This window comes from Nothobranchius furzeri, chromosome 4 (assembly GCF_043380555.1).
Source record: "Nothobranchius furzeri strain GRZ-AD chromosome 4, NfurGRZ-RIMD1, whole genome shotgun sequence".
NCBI lineage: Eukaryota > Metazoa > Chordata > Actinopteri > Cyprinodontiformes > Nothobranchiidae > Nothobranchius > Nothobranchius furzeri.
Window position 1 is genome coordinate 67,809,417 of NC_091744.1, and position 21,283 is coordinate 67,830,699.

General features: G+C 42.5%; 1 protein-coding gene across 1 annotated transcript in view; it reads right to left on the reverse strand.

The window, feature by feature from the left end:
• Positions 1-21,283, reverse strand: part of roraa (RAR-related orphan receptor A, paralog a) — a 253,174-nt gene that overhangs the window by 79,609 nt on the left and 152,282 nt on the right. The gene's annotated exons all lie outside the window — the stretch shown is intronic.

Here is a 21,283-nt window from a genome sequence, read left to right on the forward strand (position 1 = left end):
TTTCAGGACTAAAAAGCTTCAGATTAAAAATTATGTGGTACAAGACATATATGATGTTGACTAGTGTGTGTCACGTGTGTGCGCGTGTGTGTGTGTGCATGCGCACGCGTGTGTGTGTTTAGCCCCGGATCTTCTTCAGTCCTAAATCCGCCCCTGGTCAAATCTTGGAAAAATGTTAATGGACCTCGAGATTTTGGCAAAATCTCATACAATCTATCAGAATTATGTGTCATAGCTCCTGCCAAAATAAAGTTTAGCTCAAAATCTCTGAAACTGACTTAATTATGGCTATTTTTGGTGTTAGCTTATGTTGGTTGGCTATAGTGGCCATCTTGAATTGGATAAGTTAATCAGCTGTTGAAGCAAATCTAATGAAGATTTCTCAGGGTTTAATTAAAATCCATCCGGTAGCTTATGAGATATTTTGCTTACAAACACTCCCTCTCCTTCACACACACACACACACACACACACACACACACACACACACACACACACACACACACACACACACACACACACACACACATACACACAGAGGCAAAAGTATATATGATCCTATCCCTTTTGGCAGAAGGTGGAAACAACTAACATTTGGAATACTAATGTGTTTAGTGACCACATGGATTAGACTTGAGCATATGAGTAAGCCTATAGCCCTAAAGGGGATGGTGACACTTTGACCTTAATGTTATAGTCCTCTATATAAACAGGTAGTGCCAGTGAAATCAAAAAAGAGCTGGAGTGGAACAGAAATATTGAAAATAAGAATCCCAAGCCACATAGTTGTAAATTACTGTCAACGCTGAATTTAACAAATTAAAAACATATGACGTGCCCTAAAGTCCGTCATCATCACCGCCCCAGGTGTCGACCTATTGAATCAGCTTCTTTGGATTTAGTGTAGCCCCGGCAGCTTGTCCTGTCTACACCACTGGTCTAACGCCCCAGGAGCCTGGCACAAACGCGCAGCCAGCCGAGGTCCCCCGCGGCCCGTCGGATGCTCACGCTACGCAGGACGAGCGCACACTAATAGATCCCACTTGTCATGCGGAAGCAATGGCTAATTTTTCTACAGCTTGCATTTGAAACCCGGGGGACAGCGACTTGACATGATTCAATAACTCTCTGTCTGGACAGAGACAACGATGTTTCAAGTATGTTTGAGGTGTCAAAGAGCAACAGGGGGGAAACAAATAAGCCCTCCTATAGACAGACACACACACACACACACACACACACACACACACACACACACACACACACACACACACACACACACACACACACACACACACACACACACACACACACACAATTGATATCAACTCCACTGAGCAGAAAAAGGGAAAACAGTCACCCAGAGGCTGGCAGTCTGTGATGAAGCTCTGGCATTGTTCTACTGCTCAGGGCAAGAAGGAATAAAAAAAAAAGCTCCTGTTTTGTTGAACAGTGACGTTACACAAGAAAGGAAACCTCAGTTTGGGCTTAAATCAACTTTTCAATCAAATGACACAGAAGTCAGCATGAGCCGTGTCAAGTAAAGGTGGTAGAGAACCAAGAAAGCACCAGGCGGCTAACTGGGCAAACTGGCTGTGATTTGATGAGTAAAACAGGCTGGTGCCCTCAGTGGAAACTGCATTAGATGGAAACAGCAACTAGGAAGCTTCTGTTTTTCCTGGATTTTCCTGGAGCTCATCCACAGTCATGAAAAACACGTCTTCGGCCAACAGTTTCAAAAGCAGGCTGGTCGTTTTGATAGACTTCATACATCATCTCATTTAAATATACATAACAGAAGATGTGAAAATAATTTAGGAAGAACTACGAACACACTTCTGAGGAGTTGGCAAATCTGTTTATGACTGTTTCTGGCTGTAAGCAAGCCCGTCCTGTGGAAAGTGTTTATCACAGAGGAAACAAACAACAGTCGTGTGAGGGTGTATACAGTGTTATTCTTGCCCAGAGTCGAGCCACATCAACCACACTGCTCTCGCTATAGCTTCTACCGTCTCATAGAAAGATGCACGGCTTGTTGGTTATTGAGTCTCCTTGTCACTATATTCTTAAGAACTCAAAGATCCAGCTCAAAACTCAAACATGCACAGACAAAAGAATGTGAAGACATAAAAAGTTAAAACCCATTTAAGTCATTTTAAACCCTTAAGTGACAAGAAACCTTTGTTTTGATCAGTTAGTTTACTACTTAGTTTCAGCTTTTGACTGTCACATTGATCGAAATTTAAAAAATGTGTCAGTTATACTTCCTTATACATCACAAAATTACAGTTGTTCTCTTTTATGAAGTTTTGACTTAAAGGTGGACTATGGAACATGGAGACCAAAGCGACATCTAGTGGTAGTAGGTTGTAGTTGCAACAACAGAGCTAGGTTTCCAGACTTCGTCGATGCCAGGTTTGCTGCCGATGCATGACGTGACCAACAACCACCATGTCTAGTGACGAATCGTACAGGGTAAGGACTCATTTCTACCAATATGTTTATTTTACTGCAGTATTTAAAGGTGAATTTGCAGTTGTCTCTAGTAGGAATGAATGCCTTGTAAGTCGTACTTGGGGGGGGGGGGGGGGGGGGATACAAGCTCAGATGTGTTTGTTTCAGGAACATAACGCCATATCAGAAAAGAGCTCATCACGGCAGAATTTAGAGTCTTTTTTCCTGATATGTGGACATCTTGCCTCTGATTGGATAACAGCAACATGACTCAACCACTGACTCTGTTTGCTCTGTGGTACGGATGTTTTATCTCCACAAATAACACAAGTTTGGAGCAGCTTCTGCCATGTGGTGGAGGTGCTAACGCTTGCAGTTAGTTTCTGTTAGCCGGGACGTTCTCTGTTGTTTCCTGGACCCTAAAGCAACAACATCCTTCCCTGTCGCAAGTCAAGATGGGTGAGTCCATGACTGTTTAGTGACAGTGCAGATCAAGGCTTTTCTAATCCTAGAGTTTCATCATCTATTTTATATCAGAAGCTAATGCAGGATATATGTGTAGGAGACTATTTTTATGTTCAGCCTGCATGAAAAACTCAGAGTGACTGACTGTAATCAGAAAAAATCATTTTCAGTGAACCACACCTTTAAAAGGAACGCACATGTGTAAATGATGGCTACCAGTCGCTTGAGCTGGGTTCACATGGCAGGATTTGAAATTGGCAATTTGGTAAAAACTATGGAAATTCCCCCGTCAAATGGGAAATCTTGCAAGATAAAATGTGAAGTAAACAAACATGGTGGTGGAACAGCATGCTGCACGCTTATGGGATGTTTACTTTCTCATTGGCTTATGTTTCAAAGCACAGATTTATGTTTGGAGCAGTGACCACCACTTTCCGTGTGGACCAGAGTGCTCATAGCTCAGTAGGACTATCAGACAACGTAATCCTTAAAGCCGTTACAGCGTGATTAAATCGACATGACCATTCTGTCGTGCTTTACAGAACAACCAGCACGTACAACTGCAGAAACAGAACACAACCCTCACATGTGCTTTCTCTATTCAAGTCTAAATTTCTGCCATAAAATAGGCGTACGTTTTGAGGAGTAAAGTTTTTTGACTTGTTAAGCTAGATAATGCATAAACTAAATAAACATTGAAGATGTGAAGACTACAGCTTATGTTGTTTTAAAGGTGGCACCAAGGAGTGTTTGCTCCTTCTAACCAGTCTGGCTTTTTTAATCTGTTTGATGGTGTAAAGAGAGACACGGATAGTTAATTTCTTAAGCAGAGTCCGATTCATCCTGTTGCTATGCAGGTTCGAAGAAGCAGGAAGGGTGGTAGGTAAGTGGGCCCACTTCACCCTCTAAGTGTCATTCAGAGCTCTGTGATTGGAGGTGGCAACGAGAGGAGGCCACAAAGCCAATGAATGAGTCAGGCAGTGAGAAAGAAGGAGTCTGCTCTGGGCACTGACACTGGCAATGCCTGCCAACTCCTGTCTGCTCCACTGGATGGCAGGTTCAGAGGTCAGTCTGGAGGTGAAGTTCTCCTTGGCTGACAAACAAGCTGCCATAAACAAATGCTTATGGCCCAAGGAAAGATTTTCATTAATTTCTCTGTGCATTCTGGCCATTAATGGCAATGTAAGTTAAACAATGAATCTCTACAGAGCCCTTTAAGAAGTTGAAGCTGAATTCTAATTCCCACATTACCATTTTGTCACAACGGAAGGAGGGCCTATTGTCAGCGTGTGGCCTTTGATCAGCCGTATTCTCTCTTGCATCTGTAAGCAATTCAACAAATGTTCTCACAAGACATGGAGGAAGAGCAGTCCTATGCAGGCAACTGGAGGTTAACCTCCACCACATCCAGCTGCAGGGGGCACACATCCTGTAAACATGCCACTTAGACTGGAAGAGAGTGAGAGCGAGGTTTGGCAGCCGTGCTGCTGCAGCCGGCTGTGAAGCGCGGTGCCATCTCAGACGCCTCAAAGTGACAGCGCTGTAATGAAGTCTGAGGCCCACGGCAGGCAGTACGTCATAATTTCAGGTTCCTTAAAGCCTGACAGGGAATGATTATCATGGATGGTTATTGTCACCCTGCCTCCCCGGTAGACGATGCATGCTCTCTGGTTGTTGCACCGTGACATTCAAAGTTACAGTCTCCTTCATATAATGGAGCTGTCCTCTCAGCACACTAATGGGAGCGATCCATTTAACCTGTGCCAGAAACACACAGACGAGGAAGTTCCTAATGCGAGGCCTCTCCCGTGGGGACGTCACACTCCCCCCCTGGCTGCTCCCTTCCTGCTGCTTGATTCATTGACTGGTGCTCCTCACTTATCCTCATTCACTGTTCAGTCTGGGGAGACAGGAAGGCTCGCTTCCCGCTGCCTGCTCCACATGCTGCCGCTGCACGCCCGCCGCACACAAGGACACAGCCAGCGCAAAAGACCCAGTTGCTGAAAGTACCCGTATGGGTCCAGGGAGGGACAAGCTAGACATTTACCAGAGTCATGGGTCAGTAATGTAGGCCTTGGCAATGCTAGTGTAGAGGGTTAGAGACAGTAATAAATAAACACAATTTTAAAGAAAGGTTCAAATGGATCCCGGATGAGCCCCCAATTTGTTGCCCTTTTAACCTGGCAGTGTTCAGAAGGGGTGTGGTGATAAACCCTGCTTGGATACAGGTGCTGGCCAGTAAATTAGAATATCATCAAAAGGTTGAAAATATTTCAGTAATTCCATTCAAAACGTGAAACTTGTACATTATATTCATGCAATGCACACAGACCAATGTATTTCCAATGTTCATTACATTTAAATTTGATATTCATAAGTGACAACTAATGAAAACTCCAAATTTGGTATCTCAAAAAATTAGAATATTCTGAAAAGGCTGAATATAGAAGACACCTGCTGCCACTCTAATCAGCTGATTTACTCAAAACACCTGCAAAGGCCTTCAAAAGGTCCCTCAGTCTTGTTTTGAAGGCACCACAATCATGGGGAAGACTTCTGACTTAACAGCTGTCCAAAAGACAATCATTGACACCTTGCACAAGGAGGGCAAGACACAAAAGGTGATTGCTAAAGAAGCTGGCTGTTCGCAGAGCTCTGTGTCCAAGCACATTAACAGACAGGCGAAGGGACGGAAAAAATGTGGTAGAAAAAAGTGTACAAGCTCTAGGGATAACCGCACCCTGCAGAGAATTGTGACGACAAACCCATTCAAAAATGTGGGGGAGATCCACAAAGAGTGGACTGCAGCTGGAGTCAGCGCTTCAAGAACCACCACGAGGAGACTCATGAAAGACATGGGATTCAGGTGTCGCATTCCGTGTGTCAAGCCACTCTTGAACATGAAACAGCGCAAGAAGCGTCTCGCCTGGGCCAAGGACAAAAAGGACTGGACTGATGCTGAGTGGTCCAAAGTTATGTTTTCTGATGAAAGCAAGTTCTGCATTTCCTTTGGAAATCAAGGACCCAGAGTCTGGAGGAAGAGCGGAGAAGCACAGAATCCACGTTGCATGAGGTCCAGTGTAAAGTTTCCACCGTCAGTGATGGTGTGGGGTGCCATGTCATCTGCCGGTGTTGGCCCACTCTGTTTCCTGAGGTCCAGGGTCAATGCAGCCGTCTACCAGGAAGTTTTAGAGCACTTCATGCTTCCTGCTGCTGACCAACTTTATGGGGATGCAGACTTCACCTTTCAACAGGACTTGGCACCTGCACACAGTGCCAAAACCACCAGCACCTGGTTCAAGGACCATGGTATCCCTGTCCTTGATTGGCCAGCAAACTCGCCTGACCTTAACCCCATAGAAAATCTATGGGGTATTGTGAAGCGGAGGATGCAATACGCTAGACCCAACAATGCAGAGGAGCTGAAGACGACTATCAGAGCAACCTGGGCTCTCATAACACCTGAGCAGTGCCACAGACTGATCGAGTCCATGCCACGCCGCATTACTGCAGTTATTGAGGCAAAAGGAGCCCCGACTAAGTATTGAGTGCTATACATGCACATTCTTTTCATGTTCATTCTTTTCAGTTGGCCAACATTAGAGAAACAAACATTTTTTCATTGGCCTATAGAATATTCTAATTTTCTGAGATACCAGATTTGATGTTTTCATTGGTTGTCACCTATAAATATCAAAATTAAACGTAATAAACATCGGAAATACATTGGTCTGTGTGCATTGCATGAATATAATGTACAAGTTTCACGTTTTGAATGGAACTACTGAAATATTTTCAACCTTTTGATGATATTCTAATTTACTGGCCAGCACCTGTATAACAGAAACAGGAGACACAAGCATTTTATTGACCAACAGCACCCCGCTCGCTACAGATAATTACCAATAAAGACAACAGATAAAATACTAAAAATTTAGGGCTTCTTCATTTTCTCAATGATGGAAATACGAATGATCACTTTAGTGTTTATGGTGGGTTAGTTAGCCATGGTCATCTTATTCAATGTTGTGACTGCAGAGGGCCTGCCTGATCAAAAAGATAAAAATTAAAATCTCACAAAAACATTAATTTATTTTTAGGAAATTATGTTTTGGTGCTTAAATTTCTACTTAGTATAAAGTCCTTCCTGAAAAAATGGTTTAAAAAATGAGTAGATGACATGATTAGAGTGTTTTGCAGCAATTAATGAAGTTATTTATACAAGGGAAATAAAACTAAGTGAGCAAAACTTAGCATTGAAGAACTTAGCCTATTGATCCAAAGTCTAGTGCTGTTCTTTGCGAGTCTTTGTAAAGGTCAGGTTTCATACACAAAGTCATTACAACAATCCTCCCTTTTGCTGTGACACACTTTGCCGTATTAGCTTCCACACAGCTATAAACTATAAATGCAAAAACTTAATGATTAAAAAAGCACAATTATTCTAATCAGCTGCCCCCTAATATACTAAAACACTTAATCCATGGAGAGGCCAACTCTCCGGGGAGGCTCAAAGAAAAATGACTTCTTTGTCTCCAGGCGCTGTTATTTCTGGTCATTTCTAATTGGCTTTAACTAAAAGCAACCACTCTGAGGCTCCACAGGTTCTTTCAATGCATCGCTGCGGAATTCACTGCAAATAGAAGATATACATCCAAATTAGTTTTAGAGGACACCACAACTGTCTTTGAGAAGACGGAAGAAGAAAGGTCGGGAAAAAATAAAAGCCTTACTGAGAGGCGAAGGTGGAGGGTCCCACTGGAAGAGTGACATTATCGGGGTGACCCTGAGATCGTAAGAGCTCCGGCTGTCTGGAGGCTCCATGTCACACGCGCCTCAATCTCCACAAATGACTCAGAAAGTTCACGTGCAGCATCTTCCCCCAACATAGTTGTGCATTGCCAGGCCTGTGAGTCTCCAGGTCCTCAGAGCCGTTTGGTGGCACGTGAAATAAACATCGCCAGCAGAGGAACCGACGCGGCTCAGGAGGGCCCAAAAACAGCAGGCATGGCTGGGAGGCAGAGTAACAACTCTGACGGGGTTCTAATTGTTCCGCAGGGAATTCAGCGATAACTGCTATTGTTGTTGGGAAGAAGCAGATTTACATAGTTGGAAGCTTGGAACTGACGTCCAAGACTCAACATCAGACTTGATCTGATAAATGTGTCTGTTAAATGTTTACTGATCAGGCATGTGATGCATTTTATATAGTCTTATCTTGGGTTGTTAAAAATTTTATGAGCCAGCCTTAAAATAAAATAGTTTTCATGAGAAGAAAGGAGGTTTAATAATAAAATCTGGAATTTAAATAGAAATCCCACATTTGGGATAAAGACTACACAAAACTTTTCTGAATGTTTGAGTTTCTCCAGAATGCCTAACAAAAACTTATTCCAAATGTGCGTATAAAACACTAACTTTAGCCAATTTATCGGCTTCACCCTGCAGCTCAGAGCTTTAAGGACCCAGGGATAAAACAGGTGACGATGATCCAAGGAAAACTGCAAACTAAACAGGTTGCTTAGCAGAGTCGGGGCTTAGGCACACGCAGGTGAAAATCCACACTAATGATGATTGTTTCATACTGTAACACTCATCTGAGTGGGAGTTGGTCCCAGACGGCCAGACAGTTGCAGGAGCGCTGGTCAAACATGTGAAGGAGCATAAGAAGGCCCTTGTGCGTGCTCTGTCTTGGCAGTAATCTCCCAGTGAACTCAGCTCAGTGACACATGAATCCCAACTGCCTCACCGGCTGCATCAGAGACTTAGCCACCTTGGTTTATCCTGCTGTTCTTCTACAATTTCATTTAAAATGCATCTAGAAACAAAACATAGGCTACCTAAATCCCTTTCAAGGAATATTATAGTTGTAGACGACAGAGGTGTTCCCAACCCATCCAGTTCAGACTGAAATCTAACCTCTTCAGAAAAATGTAAATATTCCAGCTCAAACTAAAGCAGAAGGAAAACAAAAAATCCCTCAAAACTGATTTTATTTTTTCCTTCTGTGCTGGTGAAAATGAGATGATTCACAGGCCGTCTATTTCAGGAAATCACGGCGGATGGCTGCTTTGCCAAAAGTATTTGTCATTTGAACAGATGAAGCACTGCTCATGTTCTTTCCTTTTTTCATTTGACTCTCCTGTTCAAGGTTTCATCTCCAAAATAGCATTTGTAAAAATAAGATTCACAATAAACTCAGATGAATTCTGACAATCTGTGGCTATCTGAACCAGAAACACCCTGGTGCAGTGCAAACCACACACACACGCACGCGCACACACACACACACACGCACGCACGCACGCACACACACACACACACACACACACGCACGCACGCACGCACGCACGCACACACGCACGCACGCACGCACGCACGCACACACACACACACACACACACACACACACGCACGCACACACACACACACACACACACTTTGTTGTGCAGCCATAGGAGAGATGACTACAGAAACTAATGTCGGCTAATATCAATTTTATAAAGGCTGACTCAAAAATCTGCATGATTCCTGTCGTTATCATCACTTACGTAGTCTCTGGTCTCATGCAGGAAAGTATAGTGCAGAACACTTGTCTAATGAACAAGGGTCTGTGGGGAAGGATCGCTCTATGAGAGTGTGTTGGAAGTCAAGGTCCCATAACAGTGGACTTTTGGCTCAGCTGATAAGGGCTCGGATGTAATTGCTCAAAAGGGAGGGAGCCGCAGCCCCATTAGGTCTGGTCTAAGCACTTGCCAATAAGCCAAACTGCCCCTCTGAAGCCTCGCATGTAATGAAAACTTCCTCGGAGATGAATTACATTTCTGTCAGTCCACTAATTAATATCACAGACTTGTCGTTTTTGCTTCTCTGCAGTAACAAAGTGAGACGGAGAGACGGGATCGAGGTTTTCCAGGCTCTGGAACACATAAGGAGAGGAAAAGCAGAACTAAGCTACTGTGATTTGCTGCAGCCGTGGTCGGCACTTAGCGCAGCATCTATTTTTCATGTATTTCATAATTAAAACCTGCAAGTTCTGCAAGCCCTCCATGCTCTGTCTAGATCAAAGGTAGTCCTATTAGCAGGGAGTTCATAAGCAGAATCACTCCTCCATTTCCAGGCAAGAAGCACCACGCTTAAAGCACAAATACCCCGTAATTACACACGTGTGATAACAGGACAGCCATGGAGCCGGACTATGATTAATAGAACACAGATCACAGTTCCCTCCTCCTTTTTTCCAAAGCTAATACAAGAGAGGACTTTACACATGAGGATAACCCGTGTAGCAGATAAAGAGCTTGATGAAAGACTGAACACATATATTTCACGAGTTGCCCCTTGTGGAGCAGGTGGATTGTACTTGAGTTTGTTGTCTTCTCCCTCCTCACTGCATCCTCTATGCAAATCGAATCAGAGAATAAGATAGGATGAAGCTCTGCAGAGCAGAGACACGATGCCTCCCTCCTATGGGGACAGAGGGATAGAAACGTACCTCACATGGTGCAAAGAGTGGGCCGTGTTTATTTGTCCCACTGACTTGTGGGTAACTGGAAACCACACAGCACCTGTCTGGGTGTTCAAACTGAGCTGATCTTTATCATTAATGTATGTAAAGACAACTGATGAAACATGGAAATAAGTTGAGGGTTTTAGGTGTTTAAAAAAAGCAGCTGCAATCTGGGATGCATCAATTCATTTTCACCGCATCCTCATTTAAGGGCCATTTACTGGTTTGTATGCAGGTGCAGATGTGTCCAATAAGGGGTAAAGATAGTTCTGATAAGGACGAATAAAGGTTTGAAAAATGGCAAGTCAATGCTGTCATTTCAATCTCACTTTAATATAAAATAATCTATAACGCCACTAGCTTCTTCATATAACAAGTTTGGTGATGTGCAGGACGAGGTGGAGAAACAGCATTCAAAATAAAGTAGTTTTCAAAATAAAAGTGCATTTTATAAATAGTTATTCTACCTATTTATGCATTTCTATAAATGACCATAACAATCACTGTATATTCATCTATTGTTCTACTTCTAGGAAAACCTTCACTTCAATGCAGTCCTCAACTTGGAGCGAGCAGAGGGTGACAGTGGAGAGAAATGACTCGCTTTTAACACAAGAGCCATAAACTATCAACAATGTATTTAGCAGTCCCTCAGTCCCAAACAAGACAGCCCTTTTGGATTATCAAAAGGCGATGAATTGACAACTTGTATTTTTAGTACATCATGCAATCCGATAGAGTTTTTAAAGTTAACAAGTCAATATATTGATTTCTGTTTATGTAGAGCCTAGATTTCAGCAGGTGGCAGATCTGTGACATTAACCCTTTATTGGGCCAACATCTAAATTTAGACACTTATATTCACATCATAAATTATTTCGGTGTGCCTTTTCATGAACTCCTAGAATTATAATATTTCACCCAAACAATCATCAGAGATCAAGCTAGTCATGGTGTGCAACATGGTGCCATTCCACCAATCAGTGCGAGGCTATAACACGCCAAATATTGGTGTGTCTGCAGAGCCAGAAAACTGCTTGGTCTCCTCTCGTGTTTACAGTCAGATCTCTAAAAATAACAACGCTAGGTTCATGAAACTCTCACATCACAAGGTTGACTAGTTGTGCTAAATAAGGATATGTGTTTGTAAATGTTAAACACAATGAAGTTGGTGAAATCACTGCATGTAAATCAAATCTGTCATATCTGAACATACGCCCTCAACAACTAAGCAAAATTATGAGTAAAATCTGTTGTTTTTTAGATGTAATGTCCAGAAATGGTCAGTTTTTAAGTACAGTTTGACCCTTCAATATCTGATCAACATGGAGACAGGAGTCTGCATGTGTTGCCTTTAATCTGTCGGGTCCTGCAATTCCATCAGCTGGAGTTCAGAGCCTCTCTGCAGCTCTGAACACATGATAACGTATTGTCAACATCATGTTCCCTCCTCAAGGCCTCAAGCTTCCCTTATCGTTCTACATGACTCTTCATGCCTCTGAATGAAGTGAACACTCTCAGCTCGTATGAGTTGCTTAATCAAAGAATGAACTCTTAAATACAGTACGTACCCTTTTGGAGACTCTCGTTTGGATCCGAGATGTCGGGGGTTGGGTGACCCCAAGGTACCGAAGTTCGTAGGAAAAACCGCAGTACGGCCAGGTAAGTCCAGAGTCGTCTCCAGGTCACAACAAACCGGTGGACTCATTTTGCGTCTCAAACGGTTGGACTCTTAAGGAGTCTTGCTGTCAGCTTTGCAGCGGTCAAAAAGGTTGTGACTGTATGTGGTGCAAGGAGTTTTCCTCCGGCGGCCATTCCAGAGTTTGGCTCAACTGACTCACTCAGGAAGTTAGTTCTGTTTTAATAATTGCCATATTATGATTTACTGACAAATCAGAATTTGACATGTCAAGGGATTTTTGCCAACAACCTCAGAAACCACACCTTGCTCAGATACAGGAGCTCTGATTTGTGGATCAGAAAGCAATGTGTCATGAGATTACTTTAACCTTCATCTTGTCATGTGTATGAGTGTGTGCTGTCAAGTCACATATGCTGATTATCAGACAAATGTAAATTGCAAGGCCATTCATTTCAGCCATATTAATTTAGGCACAGATTAATCAAAACATTTCATTTAACCATACTGGCCATTTATTATTTGTTGTCGTCGTCTTTCTTTGCTTATCCGGGTCCCGGTCGCGGGGGCAGCATCCCAACTAGGGAGCTACCTCCACCAGTTCCTCCTGCAGGACCCCAAGGCGTTCCTGGACCAGATTGGAGATGTAACCTCTCCAACGTGTCCTGGGTCGACCCGGGGGTCTCCTGCCGGCAGGACATGCCCGAAACACCTGTCCAGGAGACATCCTGACCAGATGCCCAAACCACCTCAAGTGACTCTTTTTGATCCGGAGGAGCAGCGGTTCTACTCCGAGTCCCTCCCGAATGTCCGAGCTCCTCAACCTATCTCTAAGGCTGAGCGAGGCCACCCTACGGAGGAAACTCATTTCGGCTGCTTGTATTCGCAATCTCGTTCTTTCGGTCATTACCCAAGCCCATGACCATAGGTGAGGATTGGGACATAGATCGACCGGTAAATCGAGAGCTTGGCTTTCTGGCTCAGCTCCCTCTTCACCACGACAGATCGGCTCAGCGTCCGCATCACTGCAGATGCCGAACCAATCCACCTGTCGATCTCCCGATCCCTCCTACCCTCACTCGTGGACAAGACCCCGAGATACTTAAACTCCTCCACTTGAGGTAGGACCTCTCTCCCAACCCGGAGTTGGCAAGCCACCCTTTCCCAGTCGATTTATTATTATCATTTATAACGGTTCATTATTTAAAAAGTTCATTCTTTTTGTTTTGTGAAGCAAAGCTAAGATAAAGATAAGAGGAAGCTTGAAGAGAGACCTTGGTGAAGCACCAGTTTGTTGACAATGTTATCGTGTGTGCCAGGGCATTGCAGAATCTTTCTTGCAGATTAAAGGCACTAGTTAAGACGTATGTCTCCATATGACCGGACACTGAAGAGGTCAAACTTTAGATGAAAAACTGACCATTTCTGGACACTACAAGGGCTAACATCCATATTTGATCACTTAGTTTTCTCTGATTTTCTGCATGAAATTAAATATTTTTGATAAATGTAACAACAGAAATACACTTTGGTTATATACCACAATAACACCCTGGGGATGAAAATAAAAAATACATATAGTTTTCTTCAATGAGTGCCCTACAAAAGGGTGAGCCCAAAAAATATTTTTTAAATGCATCACAGAAATCAGTTCCAGAAATATGTTGTACATTTGTTGAAATGTGTATTTGCATATTTAATATTAAAACGTATTTGTTTTGTGATCAACCATTCTGATGAGAAAAACAAGTTTCTTCAGATAGTGTTGGAGCAAAGAAGTGCTTTACTGTCCAAGCAGTTATCATCGACCAGCAATGTGGATCATGTATGTGCTTTGCTCCTCAGCGCTATCTTTTAATCTTTTAATAAAACCAAAACAAGTCTGACTTGAGTCTTTTTAGGCAATTTTCTGTGGAAAAAAAAGATAAAAATTTGTTATATTTTGCAGCACAGGAAAGACTATGCACCTACAAGGACGCACAGCTGGATCAGCTGCACAACAAAGAGCAGAAAGCTGAGATTGCAAACACAGAAGGAGTCTTTGAGGGACTTTGTTCTCTGGCAAGGATGCTATAAATGTCGCTATGTCTTTACAAAGCAAACAGCTTTTTTGTAGTTGCAGTATTTGTGTTCAAAACACTTTTTACCTGTTAGGTAATGGCACAACTGCATATGTTCAAACCAGGCACAAGAACACGCTATAAACAATAGCTTTGGTTCTTGTTTAGTACCAAACAGATTACATTTTATAGAAAACTCTTTTGGGTCCAAAAAACACTAAATTTGGACATTTTCATTTTCCTGCCAAATGCATCATCCTGCTGCAAAGCTTCCTGCTGTCAGTGGAGATATTCTCATGCCATTGCATAACAATGTCAGAGGAAGAGCTCATAGTGAAGTCATTTGAAAAGAAACTATAATTAGACGTACCAGTGTTTGCACACTTCAGAGCTGTGGGGCTGTTTCCTTTATATTCCACACTAAATGTGTTTAACCTTCATTCTGAAGCCAAGTTAGCAGCAGGGATAAAACTCCTGAACTTCCTCTGCAAGGATCGAGGGGGTCAGTTACAGTTCACAGTACAAATGCCCTGCACAAATAACTGGACGAGTAACAGGATGCTGTGTTTGTTTAGTGGGAAGAACACAAACCGAGTAGCCCGGCATTGTGAACGCTGACGCATTAAAAAAAAAAAAAAAAACGGAAAAATCTGTGGAATGCTCACAATTTGAAAACATGCATTTTTAAACGTCTACTTTTCCTGTAGCGGTCCACACTCTGTGAAGTGGTTTACCAGACTTGTGTAGAGCATATAGAATGTTTAAACAGCCTTCTTTCACATAATGCATGGACCGTGACAAAGTCAAGCGAGGTGAGTGAGGTGGACCCCGGGATCCATACAGCAACCACAGCCACATACATTCTCAGCAATATGAAAGCTTGCAGCCGTGTCCGGCAGTAATAATTAATAGCATACTCTATAAGCATTCCATTAGGTGCAAGCAGCTGTCATAAACATCTTAATTAATTTACAAAGCAAGCAACTGGGGAATTATGGCGACGTAAAAATCTGCTTCCCTCTGCCGCTCCACAGCACTGGAACAGATCGGGCTTTTAAATTTTTAAACATGCCTTTCATGTTCTCTAGAGCACTAAAAACCCTTTGAACAGTCTGCTTGTTAGGAGATGCACCTAGCAGCCCAATACCTACGGGTCGTCTTGCTATTCTTTTCATACGGTGACAAGAGGTTTTGGGCTTCTCTCTGCTGCTCCGGCTCTACTCAAGGAATTTCCCTCTCCCTTCTATTTTCTTTGTTGCAGCGATTTAACTACACAAAGATTATTGTGCCAGATTGTTCTTCTGATCTCTCTCTGTCCAGCTTTGTTGATAAATATAACCCACTAGGTGATAATGTTTTTTGCCTGTGTTCGCGTGAGTTTGCACATTAATCCACACAATCTAGCTGATTAGATTTTGGACTCAACCCAATTCAAGATGGCCACCACAGCTAATTTATCGTGCGAGAGACAGAAAAAGTCATTCAAGAGTTGAAAGCCACGCCTCATACCACGCACGTACACACAGTCTAGTAGCGCTAACGGACAAGTAATGTTTTTGGTATGTTCCTGCTCAGACACGCCTGATTCAAACTGCTGAATGAGCCGTCATTAGGTTCTGTAAAAAATACAAATCACTTGTTTTAATCAAATCTGGAGTGCTCAAGCAGGGAAATATCTAAAAACCAGCAGGAGCTTGGCACACGCCATGGTAGCACACCCCTGCTAACGCTACAACAAGCTCCTGTACCGGATGTAGCACAAGGCTGAATGCTATGCTAGTCACCTTCAAATACACAAAAGATAAATCCCTTTTCATTCCCATCCCTTTTCCATAGTTTGAAGTTTACAGACTGACATTAATTCAATACAGGTTAAGTTAGCATTCAAGTTAGTTTGGTGTGGTAAGCTTACAGCGCATCTCCCCGTAGTGCATGGTCGGAAATGGGTTGCATTCTTGTTTGTTGACAAGTTGTATTGTTGTATTGTGATTACACAACTCCATTGGTCAACACTCTGGGGTATAGAGGCCAGGGGAGGGAATTAGGGGGGATAAAAATTATGTATGATGACCTACTATATATAATAAGGCCAGACAGCCAAATGTAGCCTAAGCACTTTTAAGGCATAAACAACAATTACGTGTCTGAGTGACGTAAGCCCCGTTGTTGGGTGAGTAGAGGAATAGTGGGAGGTAGTGTGTACAGCCCAGCTACAATCGGTAAAGATGTTTCTCCCCGGCCCTTCCTCCCACACACCTTCTTCTGAGACTAGGTTATCTCTGTAGTTATGCTGCTATAGGCTTAGACTGCTGATTATACTGACCACTTTCCACACTTTGCTTCTTCCTTCTACCACTACTCTTCAATTGCATTATTTCCTGTTATTTCAGCTGTTAACTTTATGTTCTTCTGAAAGTGTTTTTTTCTCCCCAGAAGAAGCTACACTGGTTGTGATAGCTTCCTGGAGGAGGCCATCGGCTAGCACATTAATGTCAACCATGAAACACGATCTCTCTCCTGATTGGAACGTTTTACTCTTTTTGACATAGAAAGTAACACTACTAGTTTATGTATTTATTCTGGTGTGTATCTGCTCTGTATTCTCAAATTCCCATGTGGCTGTGGCTCATACTGAGCCAGGTTCTGTTGGAAAAGGGAGTTTTCCTCTTAACTGTTGCTACATGCTTGCTTAGAAAGAGAGATTACTGTAAAGTCACAGACACAACAAGTCAATAGCTATGTTTACATGCGCCAAATTTCCTCTATCCCATTCAAATCTTGGTTGATCGGAAATCCCAAATCTCTGTTTATAAACTGAAATGATCCGATCATGCTGTGAGAATGCATACATCATGCATTCAGTCAGATTAAATAGGTTGAGCATGCACAGTTATCTTTCCCACAAAAAAATGTAAAAAAAAAAAAATCTTCTTATCTGCACGTCTTTCCCCTCACATTTTATTTTCTTATTCTCTAGCTTTGTCCTTTGACTTATGTTTTTTCCAAACGTTAAAGACCTTCTATGCAATTTTATCAGTATGCTTTGTTTTTACTGATCGCTTTAACTAAGCTACTTAACCATATAATTTTACTCAGCCACTTTTACAGATTTTTTGATAAAATTGGTTTTAATAAAGGGCTGTACAGTGGTGCAGTGGTTGGTGCTGTTGCCTTGCAGCAGAAAGGTCCTGGATTCACATCCCGGCCTGGGGTCTTTCTGCATGGAGTTGCATGTTCTCCCTGTACATGTGTGGGTTCCCTCCGAGTACTCCGGCTTCCTCCCAGAGTACAAAAACATGACTGTCAGGTTAATTGGTCAGTCTAAATGATCCTTAGGTGCGAGTGTGTGTGTGTGTGCATGGTTGTTTGTCCTGTGTGTCTCTGAGTTGCCCCGCGATGGACTGGCAACCTCCAGACTGCTGGAGATAAGCAAGGGAGAGGAAAAAAAGTGAGATGCATCTTTTGCACCCCGCTGTAATCTGGATGCTACTGTGCAAAAGCAAGGGTCAGAGCGCTGTGGTAAACACTCTGTACCTTACCTGCTCTCACTCAGAGGGCAAGATTAGACTGGCCACTCCATTATATGAGAATGGCTTAAGAGCATTTTCACTTTTAGAGCCGGGGTATCAGCAGCTTCTGACACTAAGCAGGGCTGACCCATCATTTTGGAAGGGGGACTGAGAAGAGGACATCAGCAATGCAGTTGAGTCTGGGGCTAATAAAACATTTTTTTTCTGACCACCGCCAATGAGAATGCTTCATATTCTTTTTTTCTGCAAATAAACAGGACCCACTAAGAAATCTACATTACGCCACTTAACAGGAAGACAGCATTTTAATGTGCCCATTACTCCCCGGTGATAGCCTGGTGTCACATACCCCGTTTTTCCCCATCTCGTCCCTCTTCCCAACCCAACTCCTTTCCCCCTTCTCTCTCCATTTCTACCCATGCCATATTTGCTTAACCCAGCCAGTGTGACAGCACTCAATGCTAAAGCACTCCCAAGGCAGATGATCAAAGTCAGCAGTCAATTCACATTACAATGCATTGATTTGATGTTTCCTAACCTCCCAGGCCTTTCTCTAATGCTGCCAAGGACCTTCAGGATGTTTCTGAGAACTTCCTTCCACAGCTTTTCTCCCTCTCTCTCTCTCTCTTTCTTTTTCCTTTCTCTGTGTTTGTGTCTGAAAGTGAAAATGCTTTCAGCTGAGATGGTTTTCTGGTCATGAGGAGGAAATTCTGTCTGGTTAATAAAATGGTGACTTGAAAAAATAAGAAAAAAGACACAAACCCTGAGAATGGGTCGTTCGACTCACCTGTGTTTTCCACGTGTTATTAAAGAGTAAATCTCTCCCTTGTTCTTTTGCAGCACACTTGATTTGTTCTTCATCACAAATTCATTAGCAGCTCTTTACCGAGTTGGCTTCTATGCTTTAGTGGCCACCATTTCCCTTTTAAGGGATGTTCAGAGCACGTCCATGTTTTATTCAGTTGTGAGAATTGAATATGGTGGAAAGATTTGCATAGCGCAAACTCATAACCATGCATCATTTCCACACATATTGATTCAGCCTTAACTGATGCACGCCGCGTTATTTCCATCATTAGCTTTTTTTTTTAATTATTTTTTTGGTTCTGCCTCGTCTGTGAGGCAAACTGGCAACATCCGCGTATGACAAACACATCGATTACTGTCTGGCTGTCAGAGGGAGGAGAGTTACTTTTGTTTGTTTGTATTGTGCTCTCAGATGTTGTCAGGATGTGTAAGCGTCATCGTCGTGGCACAGTGACACACTGACCTACAAGCGCAAAGGAAAACTTTGCCTTTAAAAAATGACACGCACACAAACATGCAGGAGAGAAAAAATAGACAGAAGGGGACAGGAAGTGGGAAAGAGAAGATAAGAAAGAAATAAGAACTATTGATTTATCTACAAGAGGCAAGCCTTAAACAGCATTAGTCATCATTGCTCTGTGTAGCACGCTACAGCCTTTTAATTATTCGTCACTACTCAGACAAACTCAGTGCCGCGTGAAGAGCGACTTCTGCCTTGCAGATGGGACATATTTAGCCACTGATGGCAAATCACAGACGGCAGGGGTGAGCATAAAGACAGAGATGCTCTTCACCTCTCGCTCTATCTAAAGCACAACAGAGAATAATAATTATACCAGGCTTATAGCATCAGACGGAATCTAAGATTACATCAGGTCAAACCACAGGGGTAAAAAAAAATCAGATCTGACAAGTAAGTGGTTCCTGCTGTGACATCTCACCCCGAGAGGTCCTGTTAACTGAGGACATCCTGATACACATAAATAAAGGATTACCTCCATTTATTCTAAAGCAGCAACTCCTGACATTCGTAATGCTGCTGCTTTTGATTTATTAGGTAATAAACTCCTCTTACTGTTCCAGCATAATTATGCGTAATTTTTGATAATTGTTCAGTTAACTATTGAAGTAATTAGTTAATCATGGCTGCGTGGAGTCTCTGGCTCTGTTTCTGCAAGGAGGTGCGTGTGTGTGCGTGTGTGTGCAATGGAAGAAAGATATCTGCATGAAGTTCAACAACTCATCCAAAATGTTAGTTGCACAGAAAACAATGTTTATTCTAAGAATAAATGTTGGATGAAACATAAGAACTATATCTAACTGAGGGCCCATCTTTCATGTTGTGATGATTGCCAGGCTAGTGGCCTGGTAGTACAGTGTCCACCCTGAGACTGAAAGATTGAGGTTCAAATCTCAGTTGGGTCATAACAAAGACTTTAAAAATGGGTCCCAGTGCCTAAGATGTAGTATTGGGGGGTTAAACCACCAAACTGTTCCCAAGTGCAGCCACCGCTGCAGCTCACCGCTCCCCATTGGGAATGAATCAAATGCGGAGAGGTAATTTCACCACTGTGTGATGATGACTTTAGTGCCTTCCATTCAAGAGTTTTAAACTAAGATTTACGTAATGCTGAGAAATGATGGCGTAAAATAGTCATTTTGGTCAAATCTGTATTAGCACTCAGAGTTTAAGCTGTCAATGACTCTCGGCTACTGCATGATATCCTACCTCAGTGTCGGTAAAACTGATGAACTCATATAGACTTATTTTATATATTAATGTTGATTGGCTGTGATGGCCATCTTGAATTGAGTTGATTTAAAATCAGTTCATTGTAGATTTTAGAGTTTTTTTAAGAAAATCCATCCAATTGTTCCTGAAATAGCTTGCTAATAGCCCAAAATAAACGAAAGTAACACTTATAGGCAAATTTTCAATAAAAACTGTGTGAAATGTGTAGAACTTGGACTATATGCTTGTGTTTTGATGATTCACAGCTACACTTAAAATAATAAAAACACGGCATTAGAAATATAATTGTGTCAGAGCTACTAATGCATATAAATTAAAATGCAACTAAATGATAAATTACCCGCACTTGTATAGCGCCTCTCAGAGTAAGGACTCTAAAGCGCTTTACACTACAGTGTATCATTCATCCATTCACACACACATTCACACACTGATGGTGATGAGCTACGATGTAGCCACAGCTGCCCTGGGGCGCACTGACAGAGGAGAGGCTGCCGAGCACGGGCGCCACCGGTCCCTCCGACCACCACCAGCAGGCAAGGTGGGTTAAGTGTCTTGCCCAGGGACACAACAGCAGAGTTCTCTGTCTGGAGCCGGGATCGAACCTGCAGCCTTCCGATTACTGGACAACCCGCTCAACCTGTTGAGTTACTGCTGCTCCAGTGTAAGTGTAAGTTACAATATCTAAGACAAACTAGTACAGTGTACATAAAAACTAGTAGTTTGTATTAGTTTGTTTTAGTTTAAGTAACTTGTATCTAAATTTATTTTAATTTGTAAGTATTAGTAGCTCCAACACATAATTACCTAGTCCTGCACACTTAAAAGTTTTAAGTGCAATCAGTTTGCATGCTGTTTTCAAGTAAGTGGAACTAATAGATTTTACAGCCAAATAATAACTCAATATCTAAATACATTGACTGATTAAAGCTGATTTTCGTGTTTGCTAGTAGGCGTGTTGTGTCTCTATTCAAATTCAGCCGTCAGCATTTTGCAACTGCTTTGGCAGTGAGGGATGTCACTGATCAGCGCCAAAAAGCGTCCAGAGTAACGTTAATAACATTA